The following is a 22,185-nucleotide window of genomic DNA, read 5'->3' as shown; positions in this document are numbered from 1 at the left end:
AACACATCCACCCTCCTGACCCCCCCCCCCCCCCTCCCCCCACCTTCGCTGTGGTGAGTCTCACAACACATCCACCCTCCTGACCCCCCCCCCCCCCCCCCCCTCCCCCCACCTTCGCTGTGGTGAGTCTCACAACACATCCACCCTCCTGACCCCCCCCCCCCCCTCCCCCCGCCTTCGCTGTGGTGAGTCTCACAACACATCCACCCTCCTGACCCCCCCCCCCCCCCCTCCCCCCACCTTCGCTGTGGTGAGTCTCACAACACATCCACCCTCCTGACCCCCCCCCCCCTCCCCCGCCTTCGCTGTGGTGAGTCTCACAACACATCCACCCTCCTGACCCCCCCCCCCCCTCCCCCCGCCTTCGCTGTGGTGAGTCTCACAACACATCCACCCTCCTGACCCCCCCCCCCCCCCCCTCCCCCCACCTCGCTGTGGTGAGTCTCACAACACATCCACCCTCCTGACCCCCCCCCCCCCCCCTCCCCCCACCTTCGCTGTGGTGAGTCTCACAACACATCCATCCTCCTGACCCCCCCCCCCCCCCCCTCCCCCCACCTTCGCTGTGGTGAGTCTCACAACACATCCATCCTCCTGACCCCCCCCCCCCCCCCCCTCCCCCCACCTTCGCTGTGGTGAGTCTCACAACACATCCATCCTCCTGACCCCCCCCCCCCCCCCCCTCCCCCCACCTTCGCTGTGGTGAGTCTCACAACACATCCATCCTCCTGACCCCCCCCCCCCCCCTCCCCCCACCTTCGCTGTGGTGAGTCTCACAACACATCCACCCTCCTGACCCCCCCCCCCCCCCCTCCCCCACCTTCGCTGTGGTGAGTCTCACAACACATCCATCCTCCTGACCCCCCCCCCCGCCCCCTCCCCCCACCTTCGCTGTGGTGAGTCTCACAACACATCCACCTTCCTGACCCCCCCCCCCCCCCCCGCCCCCTCCCCCCACCTTCGCTGTGGTGAGTCTCACAACACATCCACCTTCCTGACCCCCGCCCCCCTCCCCCCACCTTCGCTGTGGTGAGTCTCACAACACATCCATCCTCCTGACCCCCCCCCCCCCCCTCCCCCCACCTTCGCTGTGGTGAGTCTCACAACACATCCATCCTCCTGACCCCCCCCCCCCCCCCCTCCCCCCACCTTCGCTGTGGTGAGTCTCACAACACATCCATCCTCCTGACCCCCCCCCCCCCCCCCCTCCCCCCACCTTCGCTGTGGTGAGTCTCACAACACATCCATCCTCCTGACCCCCCCCCCCCCCCCCCCCCCTCCCCCCACCTTCGCTGTGGTGAGTCTCACAACACATCCACCCTCCTGACCCCCCCCCCCCCCCCCCTCCCCCCACCTTCGCTGTGGTGAGTCTCACAACACATCCACCTTCCTGACCCCCCCCCCCCCCCCGCCCCCTCCCCCCACCTTCGCTGTGGTGAGTCTCACAACACATCCACCCTCCTGACCCCCCCCCCCCCCCCCCTCCCCCCACCTTCGCTGTGGTGAGTCTCACAACACATCCATCCTCCTGACCCCCCCCCCCCCCCCCCTCCCCCCACCTTCGCTGTGGTGAGTCTCACAACACATCCATCCTCCTGACCCCCCCCCCCCCCCCCCCCTCCCCCCACCTTCGCTGTGGTGAGTCTCACAACACATCCATCCTCCTGACCCCCCAGATAAAAACAAAAGATCAGTGAATAAAATGGCACCAAACAACAAACCACAACATGATGTGGAATTAATTATGTTGACTTTAAAGGGTAAGACCACTTTTTTTAGGTTTGGGTTGTGTAGTTACTTTGCCATGATGTAACTCCAAATGTGGACAAGAAATACAAAATAACTGCTCCAGTGATTAGAAATTCATAATTCAAAATATGCTCCTAATTGACTTACATTGTACGCTAAAACAGCTCTCAAAGTCACTCTTTTAGTACGTAAACAAACACAAAAAAGTTGATTCAGACAATATAGAGCATCACCAAAACTCATGTGGGGTTTTTTTTTCATAAAAATGTTAACTTCCTGTTGATTTGTCCATTTTATTGGGAAGAAAACCCGGACTGGATCCGTGGACCGGGATCCAGATCTTCAAATAGTAAAATCAACAGGAAGTTAACATTTTTATGAAAAAATAAAACCACATGAATTTTGGTGAAGCTCCATATTGTCTGAATCAACTTTGTTTGTGTTTGTTTACGTACTAAAAGAGTGACTTTGAGAGCCGTTTTAGCATACAATGTAAATCAATGAGGAGCATATTTTGAATTATCAATTCTGATCACTGGAACATTTTTTTTAATTTCTTGTCCACATGTGGAGTTACATCATGGCAAGGTAACTACACAACTCAAACCTAAAAAAAAAGTGGTCTTACCCTTTAAACTGATATGCTTCGGCCACAGTGGTCAATATATCTGCACAAGAGCCACTAATTGTCTCCACCAGGCCGAAGGCATGGGGAGAGAGTATGTTTTGCACTCCGTCCGTCCGTCCGTCCGTGTGTGTGTGTGTGTGTCCGTCCGTCCGTCCGTGAACAGCTAATCTCCGGCACCGTTAACCCGGTCAATGTCAAATTTTGCACACACACTCCCTGGATGCCAACGATGAACCTCTGCCCCAGAATTTCCAGAACGGCCTGTTATAGCGCCACCAGGAGGCCGCTTTGTGCAAAACAAGTTTTTGGTAAACTGTCAGGATTTAGAAGACTTTTTTTTTCTCCGACGTCAGGCCTAAATGGGTTAAAGTTACCGTAAGTTAAGTAAAAGCTTCAACACATAGAAACACTCTGTTTTGTACCATACAATTGTATGTACAAGTACAGAACAAACAATGTTTGCTTTCACCATCTTTGTTGAAGAAGAGTCTGGGGTTTACTGAGGTTAGGGTTAGGTTTAGGCATAGTTTTTATGAGGTTATATAACCCCGCCCTACTAGTAGTTGCCGGCGCTGTAAAACAAGCGTCCCCTCAGCGCCCATGGGAACCCGGGCTGTAAAACAAGCGTCCCCTCAGTGCCCATGGGAACCCAGGCTGTAAAACAAGCGTCCCCTCAGCGTCCATGGGAACCCAGGCTGTAAAACAAGCGTCCCCTCAGCACCCATGGGAACCCAAGCTGTAAAACAAGCGTCCCCTCAGCACCCATGGGAACCCAGGCTGTAAAACAAGCGTCGCCTCAGCGCCCATGGGAACCCAGGCTGTAAAACAAGCGTCCCCTCAGCGCCCATGGGAACCCGGGCTGTAAAACAAGCGTCCCCTCAGCGCCCATGGGAACCCAGGCTGTAAAACAAGCGTCCCCTCAGCGCCCATGGGAACCCAGGCTGTAAAACAAGCGTCCCCTCAGCGCCCATGGGAACCCAGGCTGTAAAACAAGCGTCCCCTCAGCGTCCATGGGAACCCAGGCTGTAAAACAAGCGTCCCCTCAGCACCCATGGGAACCCAAGCTGTAAAACAAGCGTCCCCTCAGCACCCATGGGAACCCAGGCTGTAAAACAAGCGTCGCCTCAGCGCCCATGGGAACCCAGGCTGTAAAACAAGCGTCCCCTCAGCACCCATGGGAACCCAGGCTGTAAAACAAGCGTCGCCTCAGCGCCCATGGGAACCCGGGCTGTAAAACAAGCGGCCCCTCAGCGCCCATGGGAACCCAGGCTGTAAAACAAGCGTCCCCTCAGCACCCATGGGAACCCAGGCTGTAAAACAAGCGTCCCCTCAGCACCCATGGGAACCCAGGCTGTAAAACAAGCGTCCCCTTAGCACCCATGGGAACCCAGGCTCTGCGTGTAAAAGGTGGTCCCTTCCTCGACTTCATGCAGGATGCTGACTTCATTAGTCACATGACCACAGTGTCATGGGCTCACGTCCATGCTTCTGATCCTGCTAAACAGAGACACCTTGTGGGCGAAACGTGGCATTGCAGCCTGTGTGACATTATAAATTATCATGATAATTCATGTATTTGTAAAGCGCTTACTTTCCCGAACATTCTGTAGTTACAAAGTTAACAAAACAAGATGAAAGAGCAGCATGAAGAACATTAGAGATAAAAACAAAAGATCAGTGAATAAAATGGCACCAAAACAACAAACCACAACATGATGTGGAATTAATTATGTTGACTTTAAACTGATATGCTTCGGCCACAGTGGTCAATATATCTGCACAAGAGCCACTAATTGTCTCCACCAGGCCGAAGGCATGGGGAGAGAGTATGTTTTGCACTCCGTCCGTCCGTCCGTCCGTCCGTGTGTGTGTGTGTCTGTCCGTCCGTCTGTGAACAGCTAATCTCCGGCACCGTTAACCCGGTCAATGTCAAATTTTGCACACACACTCCCTGGATGCCAACGATGAACCTCTGCCCCAGAATTTCCAGAACGGCCTGTTATAGCGCCACCAGGAGGCCGCTTTGTGCAAAACAAGTTTTTGGACAGTACACCTACAGATTTTGTCCAAACATCACGCAAATTGGTACACAGTCTCTCTAGAGCCATTCAACGAAACGGGTCTTTCAGATTTCTCAGACTCCATCCTGATTGGCTAAGATTGGCTTCCAAAGTTTGCAGGAGTGCTCAGTTTAAAAAAAATGCTGCAAATCATGGACACATCGTGTGATTTCCGTGAAATTGTGCACGCACATTCCCACTAGGCAGAGGAAGAAATGCCACGTGAACATTTTCTATAACTTGCCGAAAAGTGTTTTTACCTCTAACTTCACGGATCTCTGGATAACTTTGTATGCCAACTCCCTAGAGGCCAAGGAAAAACCTTTGCCTGGAATTTTTCACATCTGCTCTTTATAGCGCCACCAGGAGGCCGACATATGTAAAACACATTTTCTAATATTACTCCTTCAGATTTTATCCAAATTTCAAGCAAATCGGTACACATGCTCTCCATAGTCATGTGATCAAGACGCGTTTGTTTGATTTCTCATAATCCACCTTCATTGCCTACGATTGGCTTCTAAACCTTTCAGGAGTAGCCCGCTTTGTACCCGTTTTGTACAAATTGCCACAATTACTCAACGCAGCGTCCGATTGCGGTGAAACTGTGCATGCATATTCCTACTAGGCTGAGGAAGAAATGCCACTTGACAGTTTTCAAATCAGCCTCATGGTGGCGCTACAACAGGCCAAGCCGCGTCACACACACACACACACACACACACACACACACACACACACACACACACACACACACACACACACACACACACACACACACACACACACACACACAAAACATCCTCCTGGTGGAGACCTGTGCCCAGAAGGGCACTTTTTCTAGTTGTAACTGTTGCACTCTGTGTGCGTGTGTGCGCGTGTGCGTGCGTTTTCAGGCCAACACAAACAAACCGTCGTTGAATCGTAATCAGCAGCATGGCAGGAACGCCCTGCTCAGCGACATCGGCAAAGGAGCCAAGCTGAAGAAGGCCGTGACCAACGACCGCAGTCAGCCCTCTATAGACAGTATGTACCACTTTAAAACCTAGTAGCCTATAGGCAATATGTACCACTTTAAAACCTAGTAGCCTATAGACATTATGTACCACTTTAAAACCTAGTAGCCTATAGGCAATATGTACCACTTTAAAACCTAGTAGCCTATACGCATTATGTACCACTTTAAAACCTAGTAGCCTATAGGCAATATGTACCACTTTAAAACCTAGTAGCCTATAGACATTATGTACCACTTTAAAACCTAGTAGCCTATAGGCAGTATGTACCACTTTAAAACCTAGTAGCCTATAGACATTATGTACCACTTTAAAACCTAGTAGCCTATAGACATTATGTACCACTTTAAAACCTAGTAGCATATAGACAGTATGTACCACTTTAAAACCTAGTAGCATATAGGCAATATGTACCACTTTAAAACCTAGTAGCCTATAGGCAGTATGTACCACTTTAAAACCTAGTAGCCTATAGACATTATGTACCACTTTAAAACCTAGTAGCATATAGGCAATATGTACCACTTTAAAACCTAGTAGCCTATAGGCATTATGTACCACTTTAAAACCTAGTAGCCTATAGGCAATATGTACCACTTTAAAACCTAGTAGCCTATAGGCATTATGTACCACTTTAAAACCTAGTAGCCTATAGGCAATATGTACCACTTTAAAACCTAGTAGCCTATAGACATTATGTACCACTTTAAAACCTAGTAGCATATAGACATTATGTACCACTTTAAAACCTAGTAGCCTATACGCATTATGTACCACTTTAAAACCTAGTAGCCTATAGACATTATGTACCACTTTAAAACCTAGTAGCCTATAGACATTATGTACCACTTTAAAACCTAGTAGCCTATAGGCATTATGTACCACTTTAAAACCTAGTAGCCTATAGGCAATATGTACCACTTTAAAACCTAGTAGCATATAGGCAATATGTACCACTTTAAAACCTAGTAGCATATAGGCAATATGTACCACTTTAAAACCTAGTAGCCTATAGACATTATGTACCACTTTAAAACCTAGTAGCCTATAGGCAATATGTACCACTTTAAAACCTAGTAGCATATAGGCATTATGTACCACTTTAAAACCTAGTAGCCTATAGGCAATATGTACCACTTTAAAACCTAGTAGCCTATAGACATTATGTACCACTTTAAAACCTAGTAGCATATAGACAATATGTACCACTTTAAAACCTAGTAGCATATAGACAATATGTACCACTTTAAAACCTAGTAGCATATAGACAATATGTACCACTTTAAAACCTAGTAGCCTATAGGCAATATGTACCACTTTAAAACCTAGTAGCCTATAGACATTATGTACCACTTTAAAACCTAGTAGGTCTGCTATTTTTGAAAAATCGAAGAACGACTGACATAGAAACATAGCTTTTTCAGAAAACTGTCAGGATGTAGAAGACATTTTTAGAATCTGATCTCAGGTCAAAATGGGTTAATAGTCAAAAATGGCAAAATAAGTTTAGGGGTAAGGGATAGGAGTATACTTTGAAGTTAACGGATATTCTTATTTCTCTCCTCAGAACCTAAAGGAGGAGGAGGAGGAGGAGGTGGGGGGGGGAGGAGGAGGAGGAGGAGGTGGAGGAGGAGGAGGTGGAGGAGGTGGAGGAGGTGGAGGAGGAGGAGGAGGATTAGGAGGTCTGTTCCAGGGTGGGATGCCCAAACTACGATCAGCAGGGACCAACGGTAAGAACCATCTTCTTCTGACCCTCCTAACCAACATTCTGACCCTCCTAACCAACATTCTGACGAAATAGACCATCTAAAAAGATGATGGGGGCATGTGACATGGGGTCATTCATTCATTCATTTATTTCCATCGCTCAAAATTATTATTTTTTTGTATATATTCTCTCTTCATAATGTAAATAATATCCCAAGCGGCACACTTTACTACTTATTTCAATGTAAATAAGCGAATTAGCACAACACCCCATAGCCCCATTCAATTCCCATTCAATGCAATTCATTGAGGGCTTATGGTAGGGGAAATAGCCAATAAGGAGTTTTTGCACACAAAAACACCTGGACCTCTTTGGTGGGGACGTAACGACTACAAAGAAAGGTAAGAAATGTAAGAAAGACTTCTAGCATGGAATTCTCCTTTAATGTCCTCTGTTGTCTCTTGTCCTCCAGACTCTGGCCCCGGCCGAGGCCCCATGCTGCCCCCGGGGGCCCGCTCCGCAGGCCCGCGGCCCTTCGGTAGCCAGACCAGCGTACCCTCCGCCGGCCCCCCTCGGTTCCCGGGGGGCGCCGTTCCTCGCAGCGGGGGCCCGGACCTGCCCAAGAGCCGCTCTGTCCCGTCGTTCCGCTCGGACACCCCGGGGGGCCCCCCTCCTCCGGTCCCCAATACCCCTCGGCCCGGCCAGGTGTCCCAGTCCCGCGGGGGGCCCCCGCCGCCCCCCTTCCCCGGGGGCCCCAGGCCCGGCGCCGCTTCAGGACATGGTGGTTATAGTTTTGCATTTTTATTATTTTTCGTATTTTTCATTTCTGTTTTCACATTGTAGTCATTTTGATTGTTTTGACTTTATGATCGAGGTTAGATTTGACTTCATAGCAAGTTTGCTTTTTCAGTTCATTTATTGATTTAAAGGCTTCGGTTAGTTTAGTATTATTATTATTTATGTTTTTGTTTAGTTTGTATATTTATTTAATTTAAAAAAAAGTTCATCAAATGGTAAATGGTGCATTTATATACTGTAGCACCTTTATCCAAGGCGCTTTACAGAGATTGTGGATTACATTCACACATTCACACACACATTTACATAGATTGTGGATTACATGAACACATTCACACACGTTTACATAGATTGTGGATTACATTAACACATTCACACACGTTTACATAGATTGTGCATTTCAGTCACCCATTCACACACACATTCACACACCGATAACCGATGATGAGGAAATCATGCAAGGCACCAACCTGCACATCAGGAGCAATTAGGGGTTCAGAGTCTTGCTCAAGGACACTTCGACACTAACTCTGGGGGAGCCCACAGGGATCGAACTGGGAACCTTGTGCTTCCCATCTGGCCACTCTACCCCTGAGCCACCGCCGCACACTCACTTACCCTATCTATACTTTTAATCAAAAGATATCACTCATAGTGCTGACTTCTAAATAGTAAAGATATCACCTACTGCACCTTTAACACCACAATCCCTTCTTCAGGACCCCCGGGAGGACCCCCCAGTCTGCCTCCAGGGAGGCACGGACCCCTGCCTCCCCCACCGGGGGCCTCCTCGCCTGGGCCGCGGCCCGGCGCCGGCCTCCCTCCGCCTCCTCCCCCCCTCCTCCAACACCCCCTCCTCCTCTCGGCCCCCCCTGCCCTCGGGACGACCTCCGCTCCCGGACGACCGCCCCCCGCCGCCGCCCCCGGGCCCCATGGGGGGCGGGGGGGGCCACCGCCCCTCCATGCCCCGCGACGGACCCCCGCCTCCCCCTCCTCCGTCTCTCAGCTCCAAACCCTCCTCCTCTAACCTCCACTCATCGCGCTCGCCCTCGCCCGGCGGTCCGCCCCTCCCCCCGGGTCGTCCGGGACCCCCCGCTCTTCCCCCCACCCCCCCCGGCCGCCAGCGGAGACGACCACGGGACCCCCCGCCTGCCCCAGAGGATCCTGTCCCTCAACAGGTAACGGCGTGGAATAACTACTCGCATCATGTGTTACTCGAGTAAAAGTATCGGTACCTCAAGTAAAAGTCCGGAATTAAAAATGTTCTCGAGTTCTTAAGTACAAATGTATTGGTGTCGAAATGTACTTAAACTACCAAAAGTAACAAGTACTCATTATTCAGAAGTTTCTAATGTATAAAATAGATACACATCCTGTAAAATTGCAGATCTACAAGCTCACAATGCGTTGTGAGCTTGTAGATTGGCTAATTTCAAATGGCGGTGGTTTAGTAATAATAATAAAAAACGACAAAGTAACTAGTAACTAAAGTAAAGTCTTTTAAGCAATGTGTAATTAATTGGTTTTCCAGATAAAACTAGCTCAAATTAGCTTAAATATACTTCCAACTCCATCTAATGAGGCACTAATTCTCAAGTACACTAGACAGTAGGGGTGTAACGATACATTGTAACAGCGATACGATACGTATCACGATACATGGTTGACGATACGATACATGGTTGACGATACGATACATGGTTGACGATACGATACATGGTTGACGATACGATACATGGTTGACGATACGATACATGGACCATATCGGTTCATTATGACGATACAATACGATTCAATGATTTGAAATCGATACAGTAACTATTTCAAATACATTGATATTATTTTAAACTAAGTAATTAAACCCCTCTTTTTCATTTTTCTTCAAAAAAAATGCTAAATACCACACAGAAAGATTGCAAAACGATTCGATACCGATGATTTACATTGCAAAATGACACGATGCGATACATAGTCAATGTTGATTTTTTCATTTCGATATACTTCGATTCTTGAAATTAAAATCGATTTTTCGATGCTGTTACTGTATCGTTACACCTCTACTAGACACCTTTTTATTGTATTGTTCTATACTGAGCTAAACCAAATTATACTACAACGTATGTTTATGTTTGTTTTATTGTATTGTTCTATACTGAGCTAAACCAAATTATACTACAACGTATGTTTGTTTGTTTTATTGTATTGTTCTATACTGAGCTAAACCAAATTATACTACAACGTATGTTTATGTTTGTTTTATTGTATTGTTCTATACTGAGCTAAACCAAGTTATACTACAACGTATGTTTATGTTTGTTTTATTGTATTGTTCTATACTGAGCTAAACCAAATTATACTACAACGTATGTTTATGTTTGTTTCCCCCCCATTTATTTATATCTAACTTCTCCATCCCATGACATGTTTTATGAACGACGTCTCCAGCCATTCTCCAGCCCCCTCACTGGGTCGCACTGGGCCCCTCCTCCCACATCCACCCAATGAGAGACCGCCACCACCCAACGAGAGACCGCCCCCTCTGGGAAGGAACCAATCAACATCACGGACCGGTAAGCGACACTTGATTGTAGTCATAGACATAGAAAGGTAGACGCCTCCTTCGGCTCTGGGGCGCGTGTATCTCCAGAGGAGGCAAGCTTCTGTGACGCATGCGGAAGCTTGCCAAGCTTTTTAAGTTTTGGCTCTGAGAGGCTAAATGTCATCAAATGCTGAATAATTAATGGACCTTAAGTTGATATGAAATGATGATAATGATGATGATGATGCTGATGACGACGATGTTAACCTCCCCCCCCCCCCCTCTCTTCCAGGACCCCTCCCTCCCCCTCCCCCCACAGGCCGCCCAGGGGGCGGGGCCAGCGTCAGGTCAACGCGGGCACCCTCTCCTATTGGTCGTCCGGGGCCCCCCGGGGGCGGGAGACCCCCTCTGCCCCCCGACCGACCCGGGATGGGTGGTGGTGGTGGTGGTGGTGGTGTTCCCTCCCCCTCCCCCACCCATGGGCGACCGGCCTGGGATGGGTGGCGGTGGCGGGGGTTTCCCTCCTCCTCCCCCACCCATGGGCGACCGGCCTGGGATGGGTGGTGGCGGGGGTGGGGGTTTCCCTCCTCCTCCCCCACCCATGGGCGACCGGCCTGGGATGGGTGGTGGCGGGGGTGGGGGTTTCCCTCCTCCTCCCATGGGCAACGGGTTTCAGAACTCTCACCACCATCAGCCAGCAGCAGGTCAGTAACTTGCTTAAATAGCCGATCTACAAGCTCACGATGTGTCGCCATGTGAGCTTGTATGTAGACAGTGTTGCGTTGGTGATTTGACCTCTGGTGGTACGCTATTTGTAATGACGTCACGTGCACGCCGCTTAACACCTGCTACAGGTCACAGCAGAGCCAACTGATGATATGCACACGGCTGCCATCTTGCCAGCAAGGTGCTACCTAGGTGCAACTTCCCATAGACAGCCCATTCATCCAATCAGAACAGTCCTATCTGATTGGATTAAAATTATGTCAAACTCAACAACATTGCAGCTGTACGGAAACCTCTTTCTATCTGCAAAGTGTTTGTTTCATAAAAATCCACAGTACACATGTTATGACCTACTTCCTGTCAAGAAATACCTTGCCGGTCAGAGTTTGGAAGCGCTCGTAATCACTAAGGGACCAGTCAAAATTTAGAAAAGGGGGCCCTGGAGGAAAATAGGGGAGGGCCATGTCTTTTTAATTTTAGTCAGAGGGAGGGTGAGCTAATTTTATTTCGAGTCCAAGGGAGGGTGATCCAATTTTGATAATAAAATAGTCCGGGAGGGTGATGGTATTTTATATCAGGACACATACATTTCCTCCAGGGGTACCCCTATTTACATTTTGACCGGTCCCTAAAGCAACCTCCTGCTGCCTCCTGCATTATGTGCACCGGTGGTACGCATGGGCCGTTGAGTGATATATAACAAGCACTTCCAAACACTTTGGCAGGAAGTAGCTCATAACATGTCTACGGTGGATTTTTATTAAACAAAAACTTTACAGATTGAAAGAGGATAAGCCAAGCTTTTCGTACAGCTGCAATGTTGGTGAGATTGACGTTGTTTAATATAATTAGAAAGGACTGTTCTGTTTGGATGAATGGGCTGTCTATGGGAAGTTGCACCTAGGTAGCACCTTGCTGGAAAGATGGCAGCCGTGTGCATATCGTTAATAGCTGTCTGGGTCACACAATGGACCCCGTGCGCATACAGGCTGCATTCCTATTTCCTATGTTAGGCCCAAACCACACCAATGGGTTGAGATGCATTTTAATTTCACCTGGTTGGATTGGATGCAGCTCAAAATGAACTTTACTCAGGCATCTAGATGGAAGTGGATGTGTTGGATGTGTTGGATGTGTTGGATGTGTTGGATGCATCTCAAAGTGAACTTTACTCGGGTATCTAGATGAAGCCGTCTGACCTTTGACCTTCCTAGCTCGTGTTATTACAGAAAAACGGGCGATAATAATAATGGCCCAAACTCTCCATCTGTATTGTAGTTCAGATGCCATTGCGATTACCTCTTTCTGTCAGGAGAGGGAGACAAAGGACATAAAAATTGGTTTTGAATGCGAGGGTGTTGAGTATCACTAAGCTATTGAGTGTTACTGTGGGCATTTTGCATCGTGGACCCCCCCCCAGGGGTCCCCCACTTGGAGAACCCCCAGGGGTCCCCCACTTGGAGAACCGTGGACCCCCAGGGGTCCCCCACTTGGAGAACCGTGGCGTTGCATCATGGACCCCCCCCAGGGGTCCCCCACTTGGAGAACCCCCAGGGGTCCCCCACTTGGAGAACCCCCAGGGGTCCCCCACTTGGAGAACCAGGGGTCCCCCACTTGGAGAACCCCCAGGGGTCCCCCCCTTGGAGAACCCCCAGGGGTCCCCCACTTGGAGAACCCCCAGGGGTCCCCCACTTGGAGAACCCCCAGGGGTCCCAGAACCCCCAGGGGTCCCACTTGGAGAACCCCCAGGGGTCCCCCACTTGGAGAACCCCCAGGGGTCCCACTTGGAGAACCCCCAGGGGTCCCCCACTTGGAGAACAATTTACAATTACAATTTACAATTTAGGCATTTAGCAGACGCTCTTAATCCAGAGCGACTTACAATAAGCAAGAACAAAAAGCATGGGAATACATCACATATGTAAAAATGCATTTATCGCGAAACATGCGTAAGCTAAGAACGTGACTAGAACATATCTATATAATGACACTATACATATAAACTATAACTAGAACATATCTATATAATGACACTATACATATAAACTACACATATATGCTATACTATGCTGTACATATATACTATGAAGTGCTATGGCTACATACAATGCACTTATTGTGCTGTCTACATGACATGCTATAAGTCTGTTTCAAATGCTATATAAGTCTAAGAAGTGCTGTCTAAGGGGGGTAGGGTAAGTGCTATGGGCCATGATGGAGTCTGAAAAGGTGGGTTTTCAGACTACGGCGGAAGATTGGGAGTGATGCTGCAGTTCTGATTGCAACGGGAAGTGCATTCCACAGTTTTGGGGCCAGAAGGGAGAAGAGTTTGGGAGAAGAGTTTGGGAACCCCCAGGGGTCCCACTTGGAGAACCCCCAGGGGTCCCCCACTTGGAGAACCCCCAGGGGTCCCACTTGGAGAACCCCCAGGGGTCCCCCACTTGGAGAACCCCCAGGGGTCCCACTTGGAGAACCGTGACGTTAAGCCGTTACCCGTTGGTTGTTTTTAAGGCTCGTAATACAGTGTTTTAGTGTTAAATTGATTGATTGATTGAATATTGTATTATGCAGAAATATAAACAGTACAGTATACAGAGTACATTAATATAAACAGTACAGTATACAGAGTACAGTAATATAAACAGTACAGTATACAGAGTACAGTAATATAAACAGTACAGTATACAGAGTACAGTAATATAAACAGTACAGTATACAGAGTACAGTAATATAAACAGTACAGTATACAGAGTACAGTCAATCACTTAGTATAAAAGTATAGCAAATGATAGCAATCATGACATGAAAACAAAATTAAATTAAATCACCAAAGTATACTAAAACAGACATACAGGTTGGGGGGAAACAGGAAGGAAGAGGAGGGGGGCAGTCACTTGACTAAGGCTCGTGCTAATGCTCGTTTTTATCGGATTAAATGTCTATCAATCACGAATATTCGGCTATTTGGATACTTTTAGGTATTCAAACTCAAACACTAAACATCAGTATTGGTGAATGCCCTTATGCCCTAGAAGTCTAGCAGGCATGTGATGCAACAGTGGTTCATGTGTGTGTGTGTGGTTCCAGACGAGTGGGAGAGTCGCTTCACGTTCCACCCGCTGTCAGACCTGCCCCCTCCTGACCCCTACGTCTCCTGTCAGAAGACCTACCCCAGCAAGATGGTCAAGAGCGATGGACGAGGTACGCACGCACGCACGCACGACACGCACGCACGCACACACGCACGCCATTGTTGATTTTGTGTATTTTTTTTCACAGACGAAAAATTATGTTAGGCCAAGAAACATAAACCAGATATTAAATATTAGGGAGGGATCAGTCGAGAAGAGATCCAGTAGAACTAAGAAACGTCATTTTATGCATGGTTTTGCTCTAGTGCTGCACGATTCTTGCTCAAATGTGAATGTGTAATTCTATTCTATTCTATTCTATTCTATTCTATTCTATTCTATCTCAGTTTCCCTCGATTCTCATTTTTTTCCCATGAAAATATTTCTTTTGTATTTTACTGTGTAGTTGCTGAACATGTATTTAGTGTGTAGTTGCATACCCTACAGTACCTGCCAGATTACATGTATTTAGTGTGTAGTTGCATACCCTACCTGTTATTTAGTGTGTAGTTGCATACCCTACCATACCCTACCTGCCAGATTACAAAATGACGATTATAAAAACATTTCGTCTCTGTGTGTTCTTGTTTCCAGGCTCTGGTAAAAAGGAGAGAGGAGCTCCTCCCCTTCCTCCCATACCCAGGTGAAGAGGAGGAGGAGGACACCTTCATCACGAGATGTCTGTCTGTCTGTCTGTCTGTCTGTCTGTCTGTCTGTCTGTCTGTCTGTCTGTCTGTCTGTCTGTCTGTCTGTCTGTCTGTCTGTAGCCAAATTCCAACCCTCTTATCTTCACCTCAGCCTGACTGAGAGAGAGGGGAGCGTCCCCATTCCCTAAAACGATTCCTCCCTCCTCGCCTTTCCTCCTCGCCTCCTCATCAGAGGCTGCAGGGCTATAATAAACAACAACACAAGTGAAGGATGGAAGTTTGAGTATTGGAACTTGGCTTCTCTCTCTCTCTCTCTCTCTCTCTGTCTCTCGCTCATACATGTAACTCCATGTTGTTTTTTTGTAACGTGTCAAATATGTTGAAGCACACTCGACTCAACCACAACAATTATGTCATGGAAGCACCGCACCTTTATGCCTCTTGTTGCTCTGTAGCACCACAACCAGAGACCCCAAAACTCCTTCACCACAACCAAAGAGTCCATCGCCACGCCACAACCAGAGAGCCCAAAACTCCTTCACCACACCCGAGCCAAAAAGCCAAACTCCATCACCACAGAGTCCATCGCCACGCCACAACCAAAGAGCCTAACTCCATCACCACAACCACAACCAAAGAGCCTAACTCCATCACCACAACCACAACCAAAGAGCCTAACTCCATCACCACAACCACAACCAAAGAGCCTAACTCCATCACCACAACCACAACCAAAGAGCCTAACTCCATCACCACACCCACAACCAAAGAGCCTAACTCCATCACCACACCCACAACCAAAGAGTCCATCGCCACGCCACAACCAAAGAGCCTAACTCCATCACCACAACCACAACCAAAGAGTCCATCGCCACGCCACAACCAAAGAGCCTAACTCCATCACCACACCCGAGCCAAAGTCCCATCCCATCACTAACCCAGCCTCCCTATTCTGGGGGGGGATTAATGCTCGCTTTTGGGGCAAAGAGATTTGGTGTATACTAGAGTGGAAAAGAAGGAAAGAAGCGCTCCATTCAAATTGAAGATATTGTCGACCAGCTTTGAAGGCCAATGGCTTCCGTTCCGCGTGCCGTTTGCCACGTCTTCTGATCCGCTTCGGTCGTTAAACTGAGAGGCCGTTTCAATCCATTTGCATCGTATGCTCGTTATGATCATACGTTTTCATCCTGCCTTTTTTCTTCCTTCTCTGACCCATTTAGAGCTGAGGACGATTCTAAATCCTGACCCCTGTTTTCTGAAAAACCCCATGTTTCTATGTCGTTTGTTCTCAAACATTTTCATGTCAAGGACCCCCAAAAATATATGTAATTGGCCGCCAACCCCCATCTGAAAATATGTTGTTCCAGTGAACGACCCTCCCAGAATCAAACATACAAGTTAAAAAACTTTCGCTCTGAAAGAGTATATATTCGAAAAATGTGCACCACATTTTCAAGATTTTTCAAAAATAGATTGAAAGGCCATTAAATGGGGGTCCGTAGACTGATGCATGTCAAACCTGGGGGTCCTTGAAATTAAACTGGTTGAGAATCACTGCTAGAGCCGTAAAAACCTTCTCTTATGGGGGGTTCCTGGTGTATATTTTCTAATGGGGGTCTGTGGGCTAATGAGTGTCATCCTTGATATGAAAAGGTTTGGGAGGGAAGCACTGAGCTAGATAATAAATGAACCTCGAGTGTTGCGTCTATAGAGTGTATGCACATGCTTAAAGTGAATGGCACATCGAGTGGCAAAGCAACAGGCAAAGTGAGTTTAACGTTGTTTAATGTTGTTTAATGCAATCATATAGGACTTTTATGTTTGGATGTCTGGGCTGTCAACGCCAGAAAGTAGTGTTTTGCCACGTAGGCGTTCCTGCATAACGTTGATGATGATACACGCGCATACCCTCTATTCTTTCAACAGCGACAGGACTCCGACTGCTCATAGAAATACACACGTAAATAAAGAACATGAGGCCAACTTTCCTCACGTTTAGAATGAACCTTTTTAACCGAGTGTGTGGTGTGTTCATTTTGAATGCAGTTATAGGAACAAAACTGTTGCTGGAATATTGACATTTAGTTAATAAAAATGTCGCCAATAAACTCATCTAATGCCTGGGTTATATTCCATTGCACGCCCGGTGTCTCGCACTGAGAACAGGCAATCTACAAGTGTCGGAACGCGACGCGTTGTGAGCGGCGTGCGGCACGTTGTGAGCTTGTAGATCGGCTGTTTTCTTCAGTGCGCAGAACCAAGTACGGGTGTAACTCGGGCTGAACCCCCCCCCCCCCCCCCCCCCTTCCCATCCCATCCCATCACTGCTAAACAAACAAACAAATATGAACAAACAAATATGAACAAACAAATATAAACAAACAAAACGTGTGGATGTTTATTGGACCAAAGTCACATTGTGCCTTAAGAGTGTATTTTCCCGTCTGTCTAATATGTAAAACCACGGAGTGGAGTTCCTGTGGGAACCGGAACGGTACTTTTCTGGATGTTTATAATAATGTTGATGGAATGTAGTAACATGTGCTATTTAAAGGAACACTTCACCCATTTACAGTACATCCTTATCGTCATAATGGCGGCTGGTCGTCGCTGATTCTCAGTAGAGGGCGCCATTTCCGTCTATACTCGCTCCGTTTGTCTCGTTGGTTTGCTGCGGAGAGTTCCGAAACCTGCCTAACAGTGACATCATCGATGGGTCGGAACAAGCTATTTTCTTGAACAAATTAAAAAAGAAATCACACCTGTGTGAAGTGAGGGGCGCTCTTATCGTACATCATCATGGCGTAACATGCCGATTTCCATTCATTGTCAATCGGAATTTAATGTTTGTGTAGGACAGAAATCTACACTAATAGCTGAATATAGGAGGGTCTAGCGCCCCTTAATAAAAATATACACGTTTGGAATGTTGCTTGAAATGACCCAACCTGCCTACCGTCACGACTACCGACGACATGAGAACGAGGTTGAAAATGGGCGAAGTGCTCCTTTAAAGGGAACTTGCAGTTTGCTTTGCTGTCGAACCATAAATGGATTCATTGTTGGTTTGTCGTTGCGTTCGAGGCGGTCGCAACTTTTATTCTGAAGGAGCTGTGTATGTAACTATGAACCCGTTGAAGGATGATATTTTTATAAGTTATGTTTTCAGAACTATGCAGTATTATGTTCATTTCTTTTTGTTGTTGCTTTAACAGCTTTGAAGGGCCGTTTGTACACTTGATTGATTTGTGTTATTTTGTGATCATGTTTTTTGTCACAGACGTTTTGTTCTACAATGACAATCAAACAGAAATAGACTTATTTACACGGTTGAATAATAAAGAAATAAAGGAATACAATGCTTTGATATGTTTTGTGTTTGTGCTTTTGATGCATTTAAAAAAAGGTTTGATGTAGTTTGAGACAAATGTGAGCAATTGAAGTGTTTTACTGTGTGGGTTTCCAAATGTTATATACTTTATTGAAAAGTATTCAGGGTTTACAATGTATGCTTTCACATAGAAATTACGTACAATACAAATCAAATGAGGCATTTCAATACAAAAGTGCTTTTTTTCCTCTCTCACAATGTCAATAAGTGCCATGTTTTTTTTGTTTATTTTTGTCTCGAGTCCAGAGATCTGTGTCTTTTCAGTTCAGTCTTGTTCTGTTTAAAGAGCGTCTCTCCCCAGATGTCCTCCTGGTGAATCACCATATGGCACTTCTGGTGTTCCATATTTTGTTAACAACAGTGCAAACAATAGCCCAGTAAAAATCATGCTCATTGCAGACATATTTTCAATAAAAACCCCATACATGACTAGCCTGGCTAATAAGCCAGACTGAATCAGCTGTTGGCAAAACAAAATTGCCTGCTGGCGGATTAGTGTTGTGTGATATTATTCTGGCTTATTAGCCAGGCTAATACATGACAGCATTACAGTATAAGTGACACTAATATTAAAACCAATTTGTGACATTTCCCCCAAAACCTCTAGACTAGACCAGTCTACTAGCAGGTGCTCTATAGTCTCATCTTCATCACAATTTTGAATTGGGCATTTAACAGTACAGTAACAAAACAGTTCCATTTTACCACTGCCCGTACTGCTATAGTCTCCTCACGGAGACCAGCCACATGGCCTAACATCCCTCTTTATTTCAGAGATATTTTTACTACTAATATTTTTTATACATACCTTCTTTTGGTTTTCATCTAGGTTTTTGTAGGGGAAATGCCACCATATAAATCTTCACATATTTTACCATACATTTATTTACTGGACATTTCAGTCCAGTCAATATTGAATTGAAGTGCAGAGTTATTCACCAAATCACCATACTGTACATAACTTTTAAATAAGGTACTGAGCTCCTTGCCCGGCCCTTCTTTTTGGTCCAGCTCAGTGCCTCCCCTATCCATATAGCCCTTAATTCGTTTAAAACCAGATGCTATATGTTTACGAAAAATACATTTTCAATTTGAGTCCCAAGTCCACAGCCCCAAGGCCTCTGTTACAATACGTAGGTTTATTTTTGTAACTTCTCTAGTGGTTCCCCATATGAAATTAACTAGTGATTTATTTTATTTTTTCAGTGTCTGGTCCTTAGGAGGAAATATAGTTGCCAAGACACAGCAGTTTTGCCAAGACATGTTTTTTTTTATAATTATAATCTTTGTTCTATAACAGCATGACTTGTTTTCCCATTTTTCTAAATCCTCCTTTATTTCTTTATCTTTACTATCACAGTTATTTTCATAACTGGCATTATTACACAACTAAAAAAAACAAAGTATATCGTTTCTGTGTCCTTTACAAAACTTTGACCCTGACGTGATTTGAACACGCAACCTTCTGATCTGGAGTCAGACGCGCTACCGTTGCGCCACAAAGCCCTGTGTGCATTTCATGAGCAAGTCATTTTATAGCATGTATCGGATTAAAAATATGCTATTTTGTTTATTTTCATAGAGCAAAGTGTTGCAAGGCTGATGTCTCAACATTGATTGATTGATTGATTGGAATATATTTATTAACAGTTTGCAGAATTACAGTACATTTCAAGCACAACTCAATACAAAGACTGTTAACTGTGAGTCGACGACCCAATAAAGCATTACACTTGTTTACAAGAGGGTCCACCATGTTCAAATCATCAAAACATTTAGAGATGTACAAATAGACACTTATAGCCAAAAAGAACAGAACAGGAATTCATCATATACAAAACCCATAGGCCTACATAATAAAGTATTTATTATTATCATTATTATTATTACATAATTTAATATGATTATTATGGTGGTGGGTTTTGTGAATAATCATACAATATAAGTCATATTTTATTATGACAAGATATTTGTATAATGTATTACAGCATTTTGTAGAAGTGCAAGCTATAATAAATTGGGAGGTTTTCTTAAATATACATCCAATAAAAAACGGAACCTCCCTGAATCATAATTCATATTCATTCATATTTATTTGTTTATTGTATTTGAATCTTCAAAGTGTGAATCATTGGCTTGTTTTTCGGTTTTTCCTCTGGCTGTGACACCACGTGAGCACCACTGAGCAGAGCTCCTCTCTCAGCCAATCACAGCTGACTAACCAAGCGTTGATTGGCCCTGCGGCCTGTCAGTCATATTTTAGGGCGTTTCCATTTTTTCCACCACAGCTGTCAGATTCGCCCCGTCAAGTCAAACACACTCAGCACGCTCGTCAAGCGGGAAGCACGTCACTTCCGCTCGGTGGACTCAAATAAAAGCATGGTTGATGTCTTTCTTTCTTCCTTTCTTTCTTCCTTTCTTTCTTTCTTTCACTAGCCTGCACAGTAGTGGTAGAAAGGCTACTTACAAATAAACAAATACAATATAAATATATATTTAAACTGATAAAAGCTGTGTGTTTCGAGTCTCCACTGTTTTAGGCTCTTATTTTGAAAAGCCACCACACCGGACATCACATGCGTATGAAGTTCCTACTCGACGATCCTGTGTATAAATCCTATTGACGCACCGGAGCAGCAGCAGCAGAGACTGACTGTGTTCACTATAACACTACAGTGTGTTTATTTATTAAATGCACCAACCGATCACTTCACATCTAGAGAACATGACGATGAGATGATCTGATCATTCAGCACACACACACACACACACACACACACAGCAGGTAAGCACGCACAACACGCACGGCTGCATGGGCACATTTGTGTTTGTGTCTGTGTGTGTGCACTAGTGCACGTTTTGAGTTGACACTGACACACACATTGTCGCTGCATGGCTGCCATCATTTACTGTTGTTCACCTGCTCAGTGACAATGTGTGATTTGTGTGTGTGTCACTATTACTGTTGTTGTATTATTAATGGAGCTCAGCTAATGCTAGTCTTATTAGCACAGCGTCAGGGACCACCAGTGGTCCTTGAGGGGGTCGGGGACCACCATGCAGTGGTCCTTGAGGGGGTCGGGGGGGACCACCATGTAGTGGTCCTTGAGGGGGTCAGGGACCACCAGTGGTCCTTGAGGGGGTCGGGGGGGGACCCCCATGCAGTGGTCCTTGAGGGGGTTCCAGATGGTGGTCCGCAGCTAAATGATGGAGAGTTGGTAACCTTACAAGGTGGACCCTCTTGTAAACAAGTGTAATGCTTTTTTGGGTCGTCCACTCACAGTTAACAGTCTGAGTTCTGCTTGAAATGTACTGTAATTCTGCAAACTGTTCAATCAATCAATCAACCAACCAACCAAATGGACCCTTATTGTCTCCACCAGGCCGAAGGCATGGGGAGAGAGTATGTTTTGCACTCCGTCCGTCCGTGTGTGTGTCCGTGTGTGTGTCCGTCCGTCCTTCCGTCCGTCTGTTACCTGCTAATCTCCGGCACCGTTGGCCCGATCCATGCCAAACTTTGCACACACACTCCCTGGATGCCAATGATGAACCTCTTCCCCACATTTTCCAGAACGGCCTGTTATAGCGCCACCAGGAGGCCGACTTTTGTAAAACACATTTTTTTATATTACTCCTCCATATTTTGTCCAAAAATCACGCAAATCGTTACACAGTATCTCTATAGTCATGTGATCAAGACAGATCTGTCCGATATTGCATATTCCATCCTGATTGGCTAACAGTGACTTTCCAAATTTGCAGGATTGGCCCGATTTGAACAAAAAGCCTCAA

The 22,185-nt window shown here is 46.2% G+C and overlaps 1 pseudogene across 1 annotated transcript; it reads left to right on the top strand.

Moving 5' to 3' along the window:
- Window positions 1-1,605: 1,605 nt before the first annotated feature.
- LOC306919096 (WAS/WASL-interacting protein family member 1-like) lies at window positions 1,606-18,367 on the top strand (annotated as a pseudogene). Its single transcript, XR_013792488.1, has 9 exons — window positions 1,606-1,638; window positions 5,334-5,463; window positions 7,021-7,183; window positions 7,634-7,942; window positions 8,679-9,137; window positions 10,405-10,529; window positions 10,791-11,202; window positions 14,312-14,425; window positions 14,950-18,367. The product of XR_013792488.1 is annotated as a WAS/WASL-interacting protein family member 1-like (transcript).
- Window positions 18,368-22,185: the final 3,818 nt, after the last annotated feature.

Source organism: Electrona antarctica, assembly GCF_951216825.1.
Source record: "Electrona antarctica genome assembly, contig: scaffold_188, whole genome shotgun sequence".
In the NCBI taxonomy this organism is placed as follows: Eukaryota; Metazoa; Chordata; class Actinopteri; order Myctophiformes; family Myctophidae; genus Electrona; species Electrona antarctica.
The sequence above is the reverse complement of the archived record's forward strand: the minus strand, read 5'-3'. Positions and strand labels throughout refer to the sequence as shown.